Below are 18,624 nucleotides of genomic sequence, written 5' to 3' on the forward strand. Positions count from 1 at the left end.
CCAGACATAGACAGGCTGGTTTCATCAGGCTGCAAGATCTGCCGCTGCAGGGGCTGTGGGGCTGTCAGTACATGGGGCTGTGATGTTATTGAGTTTTGAGATGTACATACAAAACGCTGCAACCACTGTTGTAAGTTCTCACCACTTTTTGTACAAAGTGAGCCTAGCGCAGTGTCTATTGAAAGCTGATGATTTGGCTGATTCTGTTATTCACATGCGTTTATTGTTTTTGCATTTGAAGGGATGAATACTAGCTATGTACTTATTCAAATGTTTGCTTGTAGGAGACATCAACAGGCTTGGCCAACCTATTGCAAAAGGATTGACAGTCAAGAGACTCAGAGTACTAGACTGACAATGGGCCTCAAGTGGTGCCAATCTACATTCGAGGAATTTTGCTGTGAACACTCAGCCCAGCATCACAGGTGGGGTGTGGCTCTCCTTCTGACCTGGCACCTACCAGCCTCTGTTGTTTTTTGATTTCCTAGGGCTGCAGCACCTTTTATTCTCAGGGGCCCATAAACTGGCCACCTCCAACCCCCAGGACCTGCTCTAGCCTTGCCCTGGATGACCTATTTACAAAATGCATGGCCGTGGTGGCTGCATTCCTCATGAAAACAGGCGTTCAGGTGTTTCCATACCTGGATAACTGTTGAGGAAAGATCTGTCCCAGAACCAGGTAGAATTCAGCATGCCTATGATCCAGACCATCTTCAGTGCGCTGAAGCTTCTGCTCAGGAAGGAAAAGTCAGTCTTCTCTACTTAAAGAGAAGAGTTTATGGGCTAGTCCTAGATTCTCTGACAGCTGAGCCTGTCTAGTAAAAATTAAGCAGTAAGGCAGGAGTGGCCGACCTGGGGCTCTTTGAGCCACTAAATGTGGCTCCTCCTCAGAGCCGTGCACTGGGAGTGCCATCCACCGCTCTGAGCATGCGCCCTACCGCTCGGTGGGAGAAGCGTGTGGTAGCAGTGGCGGCCATGGCGGTGGCTCTGGTGAGTCACTGGCATTGAGTTAGAGCAGAGGGGACTGGGGGTGCCTGGCTTTGGCAGAGGGGTGGGGGTTGAGTTATCGTGGGGAGCTGGGGGTACCTGGTTCTGCAGGAGGAGAGGGGGATTGGGTTAGAGTAGGGGGCTGGGGGTGCCTGGCTCTGGGGGAGGGGGTGGGCATTGAGCCGTGTATTATTTATTTGTATGTATCTGTCTCTCTATCAATCCATTGATAAAAATAAATATATAACGTGGCTCGTTGCACTCGAGCCACAGGGCTCTTTGCACTCTCTCTGTGGCTCTTTGTCCCTAACTGGTTGGCCACCCCTGCAATAAGAGGTGCCTGCGTGGCCCCAATTTGTACCACCAAGGGAAAAATCTACTGAAGGAGAATGGACACGTGCAACACATCTTGGAGAAGAACATTTAACAAAGAGAGAGTCATCCTTTTAATGAGGGAGTTCACTCCACAGCCTCAGAACACCCTGAAGATGAGCTTTACTGTGATATCAAGATTTCCATTGTGCCAGAGGAACTTAAAAGCTTCGAATCCATGTGACATATGGTTTTGACCAAGTTATGCATCTTAATTTATGTGTTCCTGGCCAACTTTGGTTTATTTCATTTTACCTGGAGAAATTACTCAATATTTTTGCTAAATGCTAAAATATCTCAGGTAAAATATTAGTTTTGAATAATTGAAATGACAGAGTCTTACAACATACCTTGTCCTTAAGTAAGACAACAGTCCAAAATAGCTTTGGGATGGTTAAATACAGAATATAGCTCATGATAGCCTGTGAAAGAAGGAAATGGAAATTTCACTATTTATAACTCATTGATTAAAGTATCCACACACACACACACGCACACAAATTACCACAAGGATGATCAAACTGCTCTCAATGTTCCTGTTATCAGAAGTCTGGAATTATTTCTTTAACAAACCAGGAAGTTTATTTTTTGGTAAGTCACCTGAGTAATTGAGTACCTGCATGTAATTTACATGTATATTATTGGTAAACTACAGTTAAAAGGCACATGTTTTATAGATATCAGAATCAGGAAAGTAAATGTATATAAAAATAAAATATACACACTGTTGGTAAAAATACTGAAGTATATTTTTCACAATTACACAATTTAGGGATATTTACAACTAACAATTGTATGTTGAAATCTTACACTATTTTACTGACTTCTATGAATTTCACAGGATTACAGATTAGGCAACTAAATTATATCTAAGCTAAAAGGCAGAAATGTGCTTTATTTTTTGATACTGGGAATGTATATGCTTGGGTGGGCTGGGAATATGGAATATGAAAGCAAAAGCAGCATTTATGCAGTAACATTAATACCCAGAAAAATGTAAAAATATATCCGCCCTTTAAACATAGAGATCCAACAGACAAGAGCCAAGACAACACTGACCCAAACATCACCAAAAATAACTTCTGCTAAACCAGAAAGGGAACAGAAGGAAGCCAAGAGAGAGCCGAGGGCAGTAGCGGTGCCTAAAATAACAATGTGGTTTTTTATCCTTATGCATCCTATTGCTCCCTGTCATAAAAATTAAGAGGACCCCCAAGGTACTAGATCTCACTTTTAGTCTGATTAGCAGAAGGAATAAAGTGTTACACTACTTTCACCCTTCTGTAAATCGAAAGCACTAACCCAAATGTTTGCTAATACAATATTGTCCTTAATGGGATTCACGCAAGATACACAAGGAGATAAAGTTATACGTATTGCTTACATAAAATAGACAAATATTTAGACAGCAATGAGAAATAAAGACTACATGCCATGCGCCCTCATTTCTGCAGGAAATAAGATATGCTCAGATAACGCAGTGAGGGGCAGAGAAGATGACAATAAAATCCCTATTCCATATTTTGCCTTCTAAAAGTAGATTACATAGATTCATAGATATTTTAAGGCCATAAGGGACTATTATTATTATTATCAACCCTGACCTCCTGCTTAAAACAAGCCCTAATTCTTCACACAGTAATTTCTTCATCAAGCCCATAACTTCTCTTTGCACTGTAGCAGTGTTTTTAAACCTTTCTGGGCCGATAACTCCTTATTTGACATAAAAAATAAATTCATGTTTTAGTAAGAGTTAAACAATATATCAATGATACATATTCATAATGTTTGTGTGTGTGTTTCAAGTGGATGACGGATAGTACTTAACTATGAAGTATCAGGGTGGGTGGGAAGTGAGATTTTTTTCCCCTTTCCTTTAGATTGTAATGAATTTACCAGCACATTACAACTTCTCCATTTGCCTTCCATGGGCCCTTTTGTGAGTCATCACCCATCAGGTCAGAAGCACGAAACTGGGCCGTATTTTTAGAAAGGCTTTCAGTCTTGATTAAAAGACTTCCAGTGATGTGAATCCACTATGTTCCTATCTAAGGTGTTTCAATTTTTAATTACTTTCACCATTACAAATGTGTACCTCATTCCTAGTCTGAATTTGTCTAGTTTCAGCTTCCAAATATTGCATTAACTGTGCCCTTCTGCTGGATTAAAGAGCCCTGTAGTAGCAGAAATTTCATCTTCATGTGGGCACTTGTAGACTGTGACCAATTTCTTACAAAGATCTGTCTCAGAGAACATTAAGTCTTTTAGTATAAGTAATGTTTTCTAGACTTTAAATCATTCTTTATTGAATCAATTTATTGAATCACTCTTTATTGAAACGTTTCCAATTTCTCAACCTCCTTTTTGAAGTACAGGCAACAAAACTGGTCACAACATTTTGCCTTCAGCTTACGCTTTTGCAGCAGTATCGCCGTGTCTTTGTGGGCTTGATCCTTTTTTAAATATCTATGTGAAATTAAAGCATTGCACTGGTGACGTGTAAGAACTAGGTTATAAGGTTGCCAGGCATCTTGTTTTTTACCAGAATGCATGTTCAAAAGGGGCCCTGGTGGGTCTGCTCAACATAGCTGACTGGACCACTAAAAATCTGGTTGACCGCCATTCCAGCAGGGCGAGCAAACTCTACGCCCAGCTGTGTGCAGCGTGGTCCTCTCCCTCCTAGGCAGAGGGCTGCTCAGGGGGCTGTCCCCACATCTCCCATTGACCACAGTTCCCACCCAATGGGAGTTGCAGAGCTGGTGCCTGGCGTGGCATCTATGGGCAAGGGACAGTGTGGAGAGCCCCCCAGCTACCCTTCTACCTTGGAGTCAGAGGGACATGCAGCTGCTTCCCAGTAGCTGCCTGAGGTCAGCACCTCCTGGAGCCCACACCATGATCCCCTTTCAACACCCCAGCCTGAGCCCAAAGCCTGATCCATAGCCCCATCCCAGAGCCCACACCCCAAGCTGAGGCCTTTACCTGCCTCACCCTAACTTGCCTGCCACAGCCTGAGCCTCCTCCCTCACCCAGAACCCTTCATTTCTGGCTCCACCCTAGAGCCCACACCCTGTATTCCCTGCCACACTCCAAGTCGCTGCGCACCATCTCCTAGCCCAGAGCTCTCATCCCCAATTCCCACCCAGGGCCCATGCCCTGAGCCTGGAGCCCTCACCTCCTCCTGCATCTCAGCCCTGTGACTCAGCCTGGCAAAAAGAAATAAGTGACCATGGGCGTGTGGTGGTGGTAGGGGGGGTGTGAGTGATGGAGAGAGGGAGTGGGAATGGTGTAGGCGGGGTTGGGCCTTGGGGCTGAGGTGAGGCAGGAGCAGGGCAACATGGATGGGTATTCTGCAGTTAGAAAGTTGGCAACCCTGCTAGGGTCGGTTCCAGAAAAGAGCAGCAGAACCGATTAAAGGTCGAGAACACGTGACGTGTGAGAGAAGATTGAGAGAACTGTGTTTGTGTAATCTGGAACAGAGGAGATGGAGAGGGAACCTGATACCAGTTAATATCTAAAAGGTTATTACAAGGAGGAGGGAGAAATACGGCCCATGGACCATTCCCAGACGAGCACTTGTGCAATCCAGCCTGGAACTGGGGTTTTGCCTGTTCCTGTCACCCAAGCCCTGCCCCTTCCTGTCCCTGTCTTGCCCTCTCCCCCCAGAGAGCACCCTGTCACCAAAGGGATGCAGCTTTGGGGTTTACTGGGGGAGGTGGGCCTGGTGCAGGGCGGCAACATCAGTCAGGGTCCCCCACTCTCCCCACAGTGGCAGGAGCCATGGGGATACAGAGTGAAATGGAGCTAGAGCGGCCACCAAGTTCTGCTCTCCACAGCTCCTGCCACTGCCGGTGAATTAGAGGGTCCAACCACTGCTGCTGCCTCATGCCAGGCCACCCAGTAATCCCTGTCCCATGGTCACATCCCTTGGCTGATGGGGTATCATGAGGGGAGAGGGCAGGAGGGTGGTGGGAAGGTGCAGACCTTGGGCAACAGGAAGAGACGACAGTTTGAAACCTCTGGTCTGGATGGTGCTTGGTCCTGCCTGTGGAGGTCCCTTGTGATTCTACGATAGGGAAACATAAGGTGAGGCCATTAATGTTTTTCGACAATAAACAGTTCTATAACCTGTAGTCATTCTTGGCTTTTCATTTTTAGTCAGATGTTTAGGTTACTGGGAACGTGTACAACATTCGGTTCTGCAGATAGTCATCATAGGTAACATCAAGTGTTTTAAGATCTTAGAAGCCCCTGAAGAAGAAGGTGATGTGCAAAATCTGTGCAAGTCATATCTGTGTCTAGTGGCATTCCATATGCCATATGCCCTGTCCGTGCTAAATCACAAGCATAAAGTAGTTTGATTTTGTGTAAATGTCACACTCTCACAAATATCTAGCCTTCCTTCACTTGCTCATTTTACTCAACAGCAGCATTGCATGCTCTTTACCCCCATTGCCAGGATGGAAAAAACAACACCAGCACACCACACTCTCAACCTCCCTCTTAACATCTTCAAGGAAGGGGGTATACCCAGGCCCTACCCAGCATCATCTGTCTGGCCACTTCAGAAATTCATGGAGTCTCAAGGTGGAGTCAGATGTGGGACTTTCACCACACAAATCTTGTGAAACACTGTTAGCCGTGGTGACTCTGACTGGCACAATGGTCCTTTGTGCGTTTGATAATGAACATCCCCATATGTCTGCTGCTAACATTACATTCAAAGATGGTGACTGATGTTTTCTTGATTTCTGTGAGACCACATTTTCTCACCCTTTCTCCCCATTGAGTAGAACACAACTTCACAAATAGTTCCCTTGAAAGAAATCAAGATACAATAAAACCCTGATTATCCAACCTGCCCCCCAACCCCGTTATCCAACATTCCGTTTTATCTGACACCACCTGGGACAATGTGGGATAAAATGGAATGTTGGCTAACTGGGGTTGGATAATCTCCCACAGTCCCATGGCAACCAGGACCCAGCTGGCTGCCCAGCCTGGGGAGCTGACTCCATGGCAGCCGGCAGCCCATCACAGGCAGCCAACCTTGGGGAGCCAGCTTGCAGCAGCTGGCAGCCCACCCTACACCGGCTGGGGCTCTGCACCCCAGGGCCAGCACGGGCTCCCCACCCTGGGCCAGTGGTGAATGTCCATCCAGGGAGTTGGCCCCTGTGGCAGCTGGCAGCCTGCTCCAGGTAGCCGCCTTATGGCAGCTGGCAATCAGCCCTGGGGAGCGGGCAGCTGGCAGGCAGCTGGCCCTGGGGCAGACAGCAGCCTGCCATGCAGAAGGGGCCCAGGTATCCTCCCCCTTTCCATTCCCTCCACCCAATTATCTGACATTTTGAGTTAACTGACCATCGCTCCTTCCTGGTTATGTTGGATAATCAGGGTTTTACTGTATTCTCAAAGGAAAGTAGGATGCAACAAGAGTATGACTGATGGAATGTGGCCCATAGTTACCTTAATCAGCGCTGCTACATAGTAGGCAGAGAGCTGACTGTGGAGTCCTGACAAATTAGATTTGACTACAAGGCCTGGTGTAACAAAGGGACACCGGGAGAATACTACTGAGAGCACCAATCTGGGCTGAATTGCTTAGAGGTGTAGTTGCCACAGCTCAAGACTGGGGTTCCTCCACTCTAGGGCACATTAAGCCAGTCACAAAGAGAACTTTTGTTTGCCATGCTGTCTAACAAGAAGTCGAACAAGCAGTTCCCTCAGACACTTCAGTTCTCTTGTGTCGCCACTCATAGCACTTCTTGTACAGATGAAAGGCTCTGAAAACCATTTTAGTCAAATAAAAACTTTCTTCTAATCCCAAAGGTCCAACTACATTTCCAGGTCAATTTATAACTTAGAATCTTACCCAAAAATGACACCTTACGAATCTAAAATCTAAAGGCTATTGAAAGAAAGAAAGAAAGAAAGAAAAAGAAAAGTTAAAATTGTTAAAGTTCTTGGTTCAGGCTTGTTGCAGTGATAGAATAAACTGCTGTCTTAAGTCAAGTCTCTGGAGTTCATCTTCAGCTTGGATGGGTCATTCAGTCCCTTGTTTAGGGCTTCAGTTTGTAGCAGAGTTCCTCCTGAGATAAGAAGCAGGATTAAAGGCAAAACGGAGGGGGTTCCAGGGCCCATTTTATCCCCTGATGTGTGGAAGAAACCCAATTTTCTTGCTGTGGAAAAGTCCAGCAACAGGATGGTGTTTGGAACCGCATGGGAACTCACCTGTCTATGTATGTCTCTTTTTTTTTTTTGCAGTGGATGCTACTCCCCACATTACAGATTGAAGGTTTGCAAGAAAGTCTATTCAATGTAGGTGGATGCCTCCTATACTTCACTGTCCATTGAATGTTTCTTGATGGGCCAATCAACCTGGATAGTCCCTCCCAGACATGCTGTCTAGCTATTTTGTGGGTATTACTCCAGGAGCTAATATCTGAAATACAGATGCAGAACTAAATTTGCACAATGCACAATTTAGATCACTGTATATTCTAACATTCCCATCATATTCCTAATATGACTGAAGATTCTTGTTCAAACTAAGGGGCACACAACTCCACCCAATCTACTCTGGGTCCTGTATAAACATGTATGTACCAGTTTCCTTCACGATACATGTCCGTAATTTGTTTATATTGCTTTGTATAGCAAGTTATGGGAAAATTTTCTTTTCTGCCACTCAGGTTCATAGCTATATCTCTGTAATCTAAGTCAAATGAATTTGTGACCTGGCTGTCTTAATAAGGGAGCGTGCAAATGGTGGCTTTTAAAAAAAAGTATCTAGTTTCCAGTAATAAGATTGTGGCAGAGAATGTTAAACTAAGTTTTAGTTTAAATGTAATCAGAAAACACTATGCTGCTATTTTGCAAGACAATCAGACTCCTCTGAATCTTTTTACCTTAGTCTGCTATAACTGTGCAGTTTGCCATGGACTGTGTATTTCCCATTTACGTCTGATAGTAAGCAGCAAGACACCAGCAAATGATTATTTTAGCAGGCTTTCTTTAAATCATTATTTTAGGATAGTGTTAAGAATCTTTTGCAAAATTCAGCACTTAGCTGGAAATTTGTGATTGTATTCAACATTTAATTTATGTCCACGTGTACTATTGGGGCTGATCTGTGCCAAGCTCTCAATTTTAACTCCTGTCACAGTTCTCCAGTTGGCTTCTTGAAGGCACAGTGAGGCTCAGTGACACCATACTGAAGTACTTTGGATAATCTGTTTCAATATCTAGCATGTATTGTGAAGCAAGGGGGGAACCCAACAAACTCTACGTTTGTTTAGGTAAAAGGGTCCGTTAAGTCTTCCCTGAAGTTCTGATAATTTACCTTTAGTTTAGGAGGAATTTCAAGTGAGCCAGGTTCACTCCTGACAATGTGCTGCCCTGGCCTCAAAGCCCGCCCAAACGTTCAACACACACAGTGCAGCCAACACCATGCAACACGCACCACCCTGTCCGGGAGACAACGGTTCCCTGCACAGCTGTGACTCCACCACACATCAATGCATCCATCCAATAATAAGAACATAAATATCAGAGTTATAGCCAGCAAACCTTAACTTTTCCATCGACATCTCACTTGACAACATTGGTACAAGATTTGGAGTAAATGTAGAATAGTAGTTGCAACAATGGTCTATAAGGTTGTACCTCAATCCAAAAACATCACACATTGTCAGAAGGCCAAGAAGATAATGGTTCAGCAAGTTTTGTTGTTGATGCTCCATGTGCCCCTCTCTCATATTACTTCAATAACTGCCATGTCTTTGACTGCCATTGCAAGCTCTGTAGTAGCAGTGCTTATCCTTTTCTTTTCCCTGTGTCCAGAGAAGAAAGCTCTCTTAGAAAGTTGCAGTGTTACCAGTTTAGGAGATATTATTCTCTCCAAACAGTATTCCTAGGAAGCCCTACAGGAATCACACTGCACTTTATGGGGCATATCTGGCACCTAAGGTTGCAGTTGCACAAGGCTAAGCAGATTTAGCTCAAAGAAGATTGTCACTGTCGGTTGCAAGCCACTGGCTTGGGTGTTTGTATTGGTCTCTCATAATGTAACTCCTCCTAAAGTGGATGGAGTGAATTAAAGCTAAATTTTCTCGTGTTTGTGTGTTCTTTGCTTAAATGTAATCGTAGCTAATGCAATGCCGGTAGCAGCATATCCATTAACAGGAAAGTTGAGGCCACCATCATTTGGGTGATAGCCATGGGTACTCCTGCTTCTACCCCTAGTCCCCGAGGGCCTAAATACAGGACAATTCGTCCCTTTTAAAAAATAAGTCAGGACACCTTTTTGGTGCCCCAAATATGGGACCGTCCCACCTAATATGGGACAGATGGTCACTTTAACAATCATCAAAGTGGCCAGTGATTTTAGGCAACCCAAGGTTAAGTCTGAGGCACGGAAAATGCGAGGCTTCTGTTGCTGTATTGGCTTCTCCAAGTTCAAAGAGGGAGGCTCAACCTATACTTATCAGCTGATCGACTGCATCATGGTAGACCTGGAGTTCGACTTTGCCGTGTGTGTAAAGACACATCAAAATCGATCTCTCTGGGCTCAGCCATCGACCCTGCTACTCCAACCTTCTGCGCAGAGTAAGGGACGTCAGTGCAAACCTGAAGTTCCCTGGTCTACACAGTATAAGAAAGTTGATTCTGATACATCGATTCTCACTATGCTAATGGCGTGGATAGAATTGAATATCTGGGATCAACTCTCTACCTTAGTGTAGATGTACCCTGAGTACATGACACTGGGCTTTGAACAGGATACAAATCTCCTGACTTCTGTATCTGCTAGCTCTTAGATAAATTCCACCAACCAGTGATCTCTGCATTTATAATTATTCTTAATTCTTATTAGTCCTCTACCCAAGCCGAATATTTAAATACACCATGAGAAAGTATTAGCTCTTACTAGACCCCCATAAGAAATTACGCATGGAGAGTATTTATAATCCATTAATGTAATCTGTAAGCATCAAGAACGCAAGTTATGGGTAATAAAAATAGAACCACAGAAATGCAGGGCTGGAAGGGACCTTAACAGTTCTCCCTCCATGCTGCAGAGTGCATTAAATGATCCAAACATTATCTAGAACATCCCCTCAGATGTTTCTCTAACCTGTTCTTAAAATCTTCCAGTGATGGACATTCCACAAGCTCCCTAGGTAGTTTGTACCAGTGTTTATCTATATGTAGAATTAAGAGTTTTTTCCTAATATCTAACCTCAATCTCCCTTGTTACAGTTTAACCCATTACATTTTTGTCCTGACCTCAGTGGTTAAGAAGAACAATCAATCAACCCTCTTTTTTATAACCACATTTTACATAGTTGATGACTGTTAACCATGTTCCTTTTTAGTCTTGGATTATTATTATTATTACTCCTTAGAGTCTTACTTGAAACTATTCCTCTTGCTTAGCTTGTCTGAAAAGTGATTAGCATATAGTAGGTATGACCATAAACAAATTAATAACAAATCAGTATTTTTTCCAGTGTGTCTTCCTCCTCTATTCTTCTCTGTGTTCCTCGTTCCTTTTCTCTCTCAGCCCTCAGACTGCAAGGCAAGATGCTAGGAGAGGTTACTGGGCTTTTGGGCAGAGATGACTTTTTGCACTGCGTTCTAAAAACAGGCTGGGCTCAGGCTGAACTCCCATGGTTAAGAGTTTTATTGCCAAGGGCCATTTGCAGAGAAAGTTCTGACTCCAGCACTAGAGAACTTCACTATGGACTTCAAGAACTGCAGTGCCCCTTTCCTGGACAATGTAATTATCTCAGCCATTTGTAGCTAGAGAGGCTGGCAGTCTCTAAAGTTGTCAGGCTTCAAGCTGTTACAGGACTTTAAGAACTACCACAATGAATTGGATCCAGATGCAAATACAGGGACAGTGCAGTGGGCAGAACACAACTGCGGTGTTCCTGATTTTTTCTTGCCTGTTCTGCTGCACAAATTGGAGTTTTTCTGGCTTTGACCTTTATCCCTAGTGAGAGCTGACAGACTCAAATGTGGAGGTAAAGAGGGGATGGATTACAACACCAATGTCCAAAGGGAAGAAGACAGTTCATACTGTCTTATTCCCAATAAAAGTTACTCTAAACACTTTCAAGCCAAGCTTCTCATTATATCTCCATGCTAGCTAGATACAGTTGAACTGTGCAAACAGAAAATGGATTGCTCACTTACTCAGAATAAACATGTAATTTGAAACATTTTCCCAAATGTTGGTTTATTTATTTTTGCCGGGGCTTTCAGATAACAAGCGTCCTAGGTTTTATGAAAATCTTCAGTATTTAAGTTGATTTGGTGCGAATACAACTATCCCCACCATCTCTAACAACCTAAAACACATTCCCAAACACAGAACTTCTATGTACTGCTTAAAATAGTAATTACTGCAGTGAAGTCACTAGAAGGCCTTAAAAGGATTTGACAGTTTCTCCACAATCTTTCATTAGCGTAGTAGCCAGGCTATGCAGTTCTACATCCACTGATAATTCAGCAGCTGAGGAACTCAGTAAAGCCTGCCCCAAACTTCTCAGCTGTTGACAAGCTTGACTTGCTGAGAGCACTGGTTAAATATAGAAGGAGCGAGCTGAGCTCAACAAAGTCATTGCTGTAACTGTGTGTGAAGAGCACAGAAGAGGGGAAATACAATCTCAGAACTAAACTTCCAGAACCTAACATCACCTAGCAACAGTTGAAAAAATTTTAAAACAAAAGTCTGGGTGTGGGACAGACAGAGCATACCTTCTGTGTCTCCTGACTGGGATTTCTGTGAGAAGAAACTAGTTCCTCTTCTGCTTTCTGCCCTATTTTCTGCACTGCTTCAGCAGCTGATAGATCTAGAAGAGTGGAAAAGGCTTATCTCTGTGGGTACTTCTGGGCTGGATACTTTTCTAGGTCTTAAATTTGCCGGGGATAGTGTGGAACAAGCTGCTGTGATCTACTGGGAACAAACTGATATTATAGGATATATTCCTAGGTTCTCACTGCTGTCAGGTAAGAATGAACTAACTCCGCCAGCGCACTAGTTTTGTAATATGTGGTTTATATTTTTTTTCTTGTCAAAGTTACTTGTCTTTTTTCTCTCTCTGATTAGTCTTCTGATTTGAAAAACCCAGTAAAGTAAAACTAAAATAAGGTGACTGCCCTTTTCTGTTTTAGCACAGCATAAAACTGTTGTTGCTTGGAGCATTTTTGAGACTTAGTTGAAACAATGTTAGTAATCACTAGAAAAAGGCATCTGGATTGAGACCCACAAAAGTTGTTTTTTTGTAAACTTATGCTGTTAGAAGACACACAAAGATTTAATAATAATGTGGTTATTATCCCTCAGCAGCCAGAGATTTAATAGCTATAAAAGCTAACAGCAGCCTGTGTGGTAAGCCAGAGAAAATAGCTGTACAGTAGCAGAACTATGTATGTTCCTTGTGACCTACTAATTTCTACTCTTCTGTTTTTTCCATAGCATTAATCACATTGATATCACCTGGTACATTTTGTTCTGCCCTTCTGACAACAGCTCTAAGTGCTTCTACTATGATACGTATAGTATCAGATTGCTGCTTGAATAGTTGCAGACCCTTCTTAAAAAGTCCTTAAAAAGATCAGACCCTTCTTAAAATGTCCTTATGATTATAGCACCTGAGCATTTTTAAATTGGGTAACTTTTTTGCGTGCCACTTACAAGCTTTTTTTAAAAAAATTAATAACAGAGAAGACAGTTAGTACCTTTCCCCCTCACAGCACAAGAGAAATCTGTTTGAAATATGTATCCGTCAGCTACGTGAGCTGCCAAGTAATTTAAGCAGGAATTGTTTAGTTTATGTCACAACTGACAAAAGCAGCATGGTCAAATGAAGGAATAATAAAAACTAACCGACAGCCTTCTAGAACTGCTTTCTTTATACAAAAGAGACAGCTCTCATTTATGGATAAGGAATATGTACTCATTACAAAAGCTATTCCACGTACCATACCAATTAAGGTCTGAAGGCAAAGATTACCAGGGGAGTAATAAAAATCCTTTGGTACAGACAAGAGATTGTAGTCTAGGATTGTCTCATCAGAAATGAGCTGCTGTGTCCAGTACCTTGTCTGACACCCAGGGCACAGACTCTGAGACACTTACAAGAAGTTTTAAAGTTTCTTATTTAATCAAAATGGATTCTAGATGCATCCCTGCATAGTAGATAAATTGCGTCAGTACCAGAGTTCAGCTGTGAAATGTTGACAAACTGGATAAAACTAACAATGCACTAAACCAAATCTGACTTGGCGGTGCCAAGGGATTTTACTGCCAGCGACAAAGTGGAAAAGATTAAGTGCTGGGACCAGGAAAGAATGTTGAAGAGACATCATATTTTACATTTTTACCAGATCATTTCCTAAAAGGGGGTAGAGTGGTTGCTTAGTGACCCCATAAGTTAATAATGGTAATTATTTCAGCTGGACTGCAACCTCTTTCAAGCTCACAGTGGAAATTCTGAGATTTTTGTGAGTGCATCAGTATGTCTTCAGCAACCTCCTTTTCTTCCCTAGAGAAAACTGTAGGGTGGAAAATGTTCATTGATACTAGAGTAGAATAAATTTTGTCTTGCTGAATACAATGGTAGTTAATTCACTAGAAGCGTGGAAATGAAACAACAGATTGACCTCTCACTTTATGGATTTCTCTGGGGGAAATGCCACTAGTTTAATGCCATTTTATAGTGTCATTCTAATTGTCCACCATAAATCTTTTATTTGAGGGGAGGGAGGGAGGGAGGGAGGAAGTCAGTCTAATTTGCCCAAAAACTTGATCAAATGAAGGGAGTTTCAAATAGTTTGCAGACAACCTCCATCCAAAAGAAAAATCATGATTAAACATTCTTCTGCTTTCCCTTTCCATTTTAAAATGGGCATGCAGGCTAAAATTACTCCTCTCAACAGGTGTCCACAAAGAGGCTCTGGGATTTTTCCAGTCAACTCTGTGAAATATTCAATGTAGCTATTCAACAGCTGGTTTCATTGTGATTTGTTTATAGCTTTGACTATTGTTCAGAATGGAAACCAATTTAAAATATTCTTCAGGTGTTGCCTGTATTTTTTTCTCTGTATAGATTATCTAGGAAGATATGTGGGCATAAGCACAGACAGTCATTTTCAGTGCTCCTTCATATGACAGAGGCCTAATTTGAGCCACTTGATCCTGCGGCCTCTGCGAAATTAATGATATCATAATAATGCTAAAGACAGTCAAGCCCTTTCCTCCAGTATCCACAGTTACCATGCTGGTTCACGACTCAATTCTTGCATCTTGAATATAGAAACTCAGTCCTCTCTGGCCTCCCTTCCTCAAAGTATCCTCATCTTATCCCACTATTCCAAACATGTCACCCTCTCCTGCCCTAGCTCTGCCTCTTTACACATCAGGTTCAACAACCTTGAATTCACCTTCAAAGCCTAGTGTCGTTCTGCTTCTGCTTACATCAGTTGTCATTTCTTCTACCTCCCTCTTCTTACGTCCTGTGGGTTGTTAATCTCAGTTCTGGTATTATCTGGTTCCTCTCTTATGTCAGTGGCTATATTAAACCATTTATCTAATTGAGCAAGCTATGGGTTGTGCTCAGTATTGCAAAAGGTAGGGTCCTCATCTGGCAGAGACTTGCACAGATGCTCAGCTTTACACTTCTGGGTAGTTCCAGTGAACTCAATGGAAATATTCTCATAGTTAAATCTTGCAAATGCCTCGGAGTTGTGCTGAATCAGAGGTCAAATCCTTATGATTGACACCAAGGGCAACGTCCCTATGAACTTCAATGGGAGCAAAATCAGGCCCCTGGGGCCTAAGTGCTTAGTTGTTAACAAAAAAGTAGCCACTCCCTGACAAGAGCATTAAACAAAAATAGAGCCGTTAAATTCTTTGTAAACAATCTTTTCTAAGGAGCTGTTTTACTGTCCCTTCTAGTTTTCTGTTTTCCCCCCTTCTTTTCTCATAGAATGTTGCTATTTCTCATCATTTGAATGCCAACTCTGCTTGGGGTAGGACTGCATCCTCTTACATGCTATGCATAGCATTTTACAGACAAGGTAGCAGTATAAAACCTAATAGGAAACTATACAGAGGAAATTTAGCATCTGAAAACCCTGAACAAGAATTAAGAACTCCAACTAAACAAAAAAGATTGGTGCCACTGATATGTAAGGGCCCACTTAGCATTTCTGCGTTTGAAACACAAATTCAGTTTTCAGTTCTGTAATTCTGTTATGTGCTTCCTATTGACCATTAGAAATATATTTCCACTTACTTTTCTGACAAACTTCAGAGTCTGCTCATTGCATAAAATGGCAGCAGGATGCATACACTGACACCCAGAAGGCTGTTTGGAATTCACGGTGCTGCTGAGTTCTAGGAATACACAACTGGAGTGGAAGCCAGCTTGTTAGCAAAGAATTAAGATTTCTCAGGTTCTCTCTTGTCATGTAGGAACTACTGTTCTTACAGAATTAATTATATCAAAATATAAATCATTTATAATCCAGACCAGGGTATTTGTTTGTGGCAATTGAGGGAGAAGGGAGACAGACTACTTATATCTATATTTTTTTATACAAAGGCTGGATGCTGCTCCCATGGAATGACAATGGACGTTTTGCTATTAATTTCAGTGGGAACGGGTTCGAGCCTAAAAACCATAACTGAAGGCTGTAATGTGCCAAATGTATTTGGAAATAGTATTCCCCTATGGAAGCCTAAATCATTAGGTCTATCGTTCTCATTTTCTCACAAACACTGTTGTACTTTTGTTTGACTTTTATTCCTAATCAGGCCAAGGAAAAAAAATAGTCAGTAAATACATAAAATCTTACTAAATGGGGATGAAGAGATTTTTTTTCCCATTTAAGATGTTTTTCCATCTTTTGCCTTCATGTTTTTGTTGATGTACCTCTTCAGATCTTATCCTGAAGAAGTGAAAGCCAGAAGTGGTAGTTTCAAAGATGGCTTCGTAAGATCATATAGCTCAAGGGTGAGCCAACTTTTTAGGTCAGCCCCACGTTTTGTTCCTGCAATTAACGGGGCTCCCCTAACTTGTCCATTGTAATCCAAACCTGACAGAGGTTTTCACATGTGTAAGAAAATACGGATGTAGGATGCAATAACTTATTAATCAATACGTAAATGGGAATACACGTGCATAAAAATAGTAACATATTTCAACATTTTTCATGAGATGGATGAGCCTGACACCCAGCAGCAAACGTGCTGTGCCCCCACTTACAAAATTTCATGCTCCACCCTGACTTTGCACATAACTGATACAGATTGCAATGGGCTAGGCAATTTTTCAGAGGTCCTGTCATGAAGAACACATAGCTTACAAGCCTAATTAAATAATATTTCTGCAATTTATGAATATCCTTCATTCCAACAGACATTTCACCGACCCCTTGGCTATTCAAACAATCAAGGGATGATTTAAAAATGATATGAGTGGAGATCAGTGTTGTGCAGTAATAAAACATGATTATTTATTTTCCTAATGAACAGGAAATTGCTAACTGTAATACTACCAAACTGAGAAGGAAAAGGAGAAAATAGGATGTTATAAAGGAAACTTCACCGATTCTGCAGATGTCCCATTAGCAGCTAAAAGTTAATCACAAATGTTTGCCTTTTTCCCGGGGGGCAAAAAATGCTCTTTGGCATCACAGTCTGAATTGCTGAGGGAGTGGGAGAAAAACATGCAAATTACAAGGGAATAAGCTGGAGCTTGTATTATTTTCCCTTTAAATGGCTGCCTCTTGCAGTTAAGATGACATTAGCAAGCTAGAATTAAAGTTGGGGCTGGGAGTGGGAGTGGGGGTGGGGGTGGGGGACAGGGCTGTGAATTGAAGAGATTTCTATATAGTTATTGAAGAGTTTTGTTTTCTATAATAAAACTTTCAAATAATATATGAAGTGAGCTATCCCATGTGGATATTAACCAGTGGTGTCTGCGAATGAAAGAACAATTCACAGTGAAATCACACAAGCTATAACCCCAGCAAGTGACAATACCCAAGAAAGGAAGTACATTGGAGTGCAAGAACTACAGAATGATTGCCCTAACGAGTCATCTAGGTAAGGTGCTGATAATGATACTGACTCAGCGATTAAGATCGCAGATAGAAGAACATATAGCAGACGAGCAAGCAGGGTTCAGAAAAGATAGAAGTACCATACAGCAGATATTGGCACTAAGACTGATAGCGGAGAAATCTTGATGAAAGAACAAAAATGTATACACTTGCTTCATTGATTTTTCAAAAGTCATTTGACAGTATAGATCAGAAAGTGACTTGGGCAGTGTTGGAGTCATACCGAGTGGTTAGCAGACTGGTACAGTTATTGAAAGATATCAACATGCAGGGAGTTGGGAAGTTGGTTTAAAACAAGTAGAGGTACGAGACAAGGAGATCCATTATTGCCAAGTATGTTCATCTGGAGAGAGCGATGGACAAGATCAAGGAAGAAGTAGAAGGGACATCCGTGCACAGGAAAAGAATTAACAACTTGAGGTTCATGCATGATATAGTTATCATTGAGGAAGATGAGGAGAAACTAGCAAAAATGGTGCAGGTGTTAAACGAAGAAGGGAAGCGGTACGGACTGATTATGAACATCGATAAAACAAAAACAATGGTATTTGGAGATAAGGAAATATGAAGGAAGATCAGTGCCGATGGTATTGAACTAGAAAATTTAGAGAAGTTCCCATATCTGGGGAGCAACATAATGTATGACCTAGACTGTAAGAAGGAAATAGCGACTAGCATAGTGAAAGCAAGAGCGAGTTTGAAGGTGATGGATAAGATCTGGAAAAGCAAAGCAAATTAGCTTAAGGATGAAGCTGGGTGTCTTGAAAACGTGTGTATTCAGCAGCACGTTGTACGGATGTGAGATGGGTGATAACGAAAGATTCAAAAAGAAGAATATTGGTGTTCGAAAGGAGTTGTTATAGAAAGATTCTGAGAATAGGATGGATGCAGAAGGTCACCAATGAGGAATTATATAGGAAGATACAGCCGCAAGAGAACCTGCTGCAGAAGATTATGAAATGGAAACCACAACTATTTTGGAGATATTTGCAGAATGAACGACGAATGAAAAATCAAGACCCTAGTATTTGGGATAATGGATGGTTTGAATAGGAGAGGCAGACCCCACAGAGAGTGGATAGATGATGTAGTAGATTGGTGCGGAGCTAGTCTACAGAAACTAAGCCACTCTGC

At 42.1% G+C, this 18,624-nt stretch overlaps 1 protein-coding gene and 1 long non-coding RNA gene across 3 annotated transcripts in view; one reads left to right on the forward strand and one right to left on the reverse strand.

The window, feature by feature from the left end:
- Nucleotides 1–442: 442 nt before the first annotated feature.
- On the reverse strand, nt 443–9,264 carry LOC142010523 (uncharacterized). Its single transcript, XR_012644827.1, has 3 exons — nt 9,019–9,264; nt 1,710–1,781; nt 443–730 (listed from the first exon to the last, which is right to left on the reverse strand). It is a non-coding gene; the product is annotated as an uncharacterized LOC142010523 (long non-coding RNA).
- A 2,637-nt stretch (nt 9,265–11,901) lies between these two features.
- FILIP1 (filamin A interacting protein 1) overlaps nt 11,902–18,624 on the forward strand; it is a 153,573-nt gene continuing 146,850 nt past the window's right edge. Inside the window, exon 1 of one of the 2 annotated variants that reach the window (XM_074991003.1) lies at nt 11,902–12,369. The gene's annotated coding sequence lies outside the window, so the exon portion shown is untranslated. The remainder of the gene's footprint in view (nt 12,370–18,624) is intronic. The other variant, XM_074991004.1, reaches the window with a different exon arrangement.

The sequence above is a fragment of the Carettochelys insculpta genome, chromosome 3 (genome assembly GCF_033958435.1).
Source record: "Carettochelys insculpta isolate YL-2023 chromosome 3, ASM3395843v1, whole genome shotgun sequence".
NCBI lineage: Eukaryota > Metazoa > Chordata > Testudines > Carettochelyidae > Carettochelys > Carettochelys insculpta.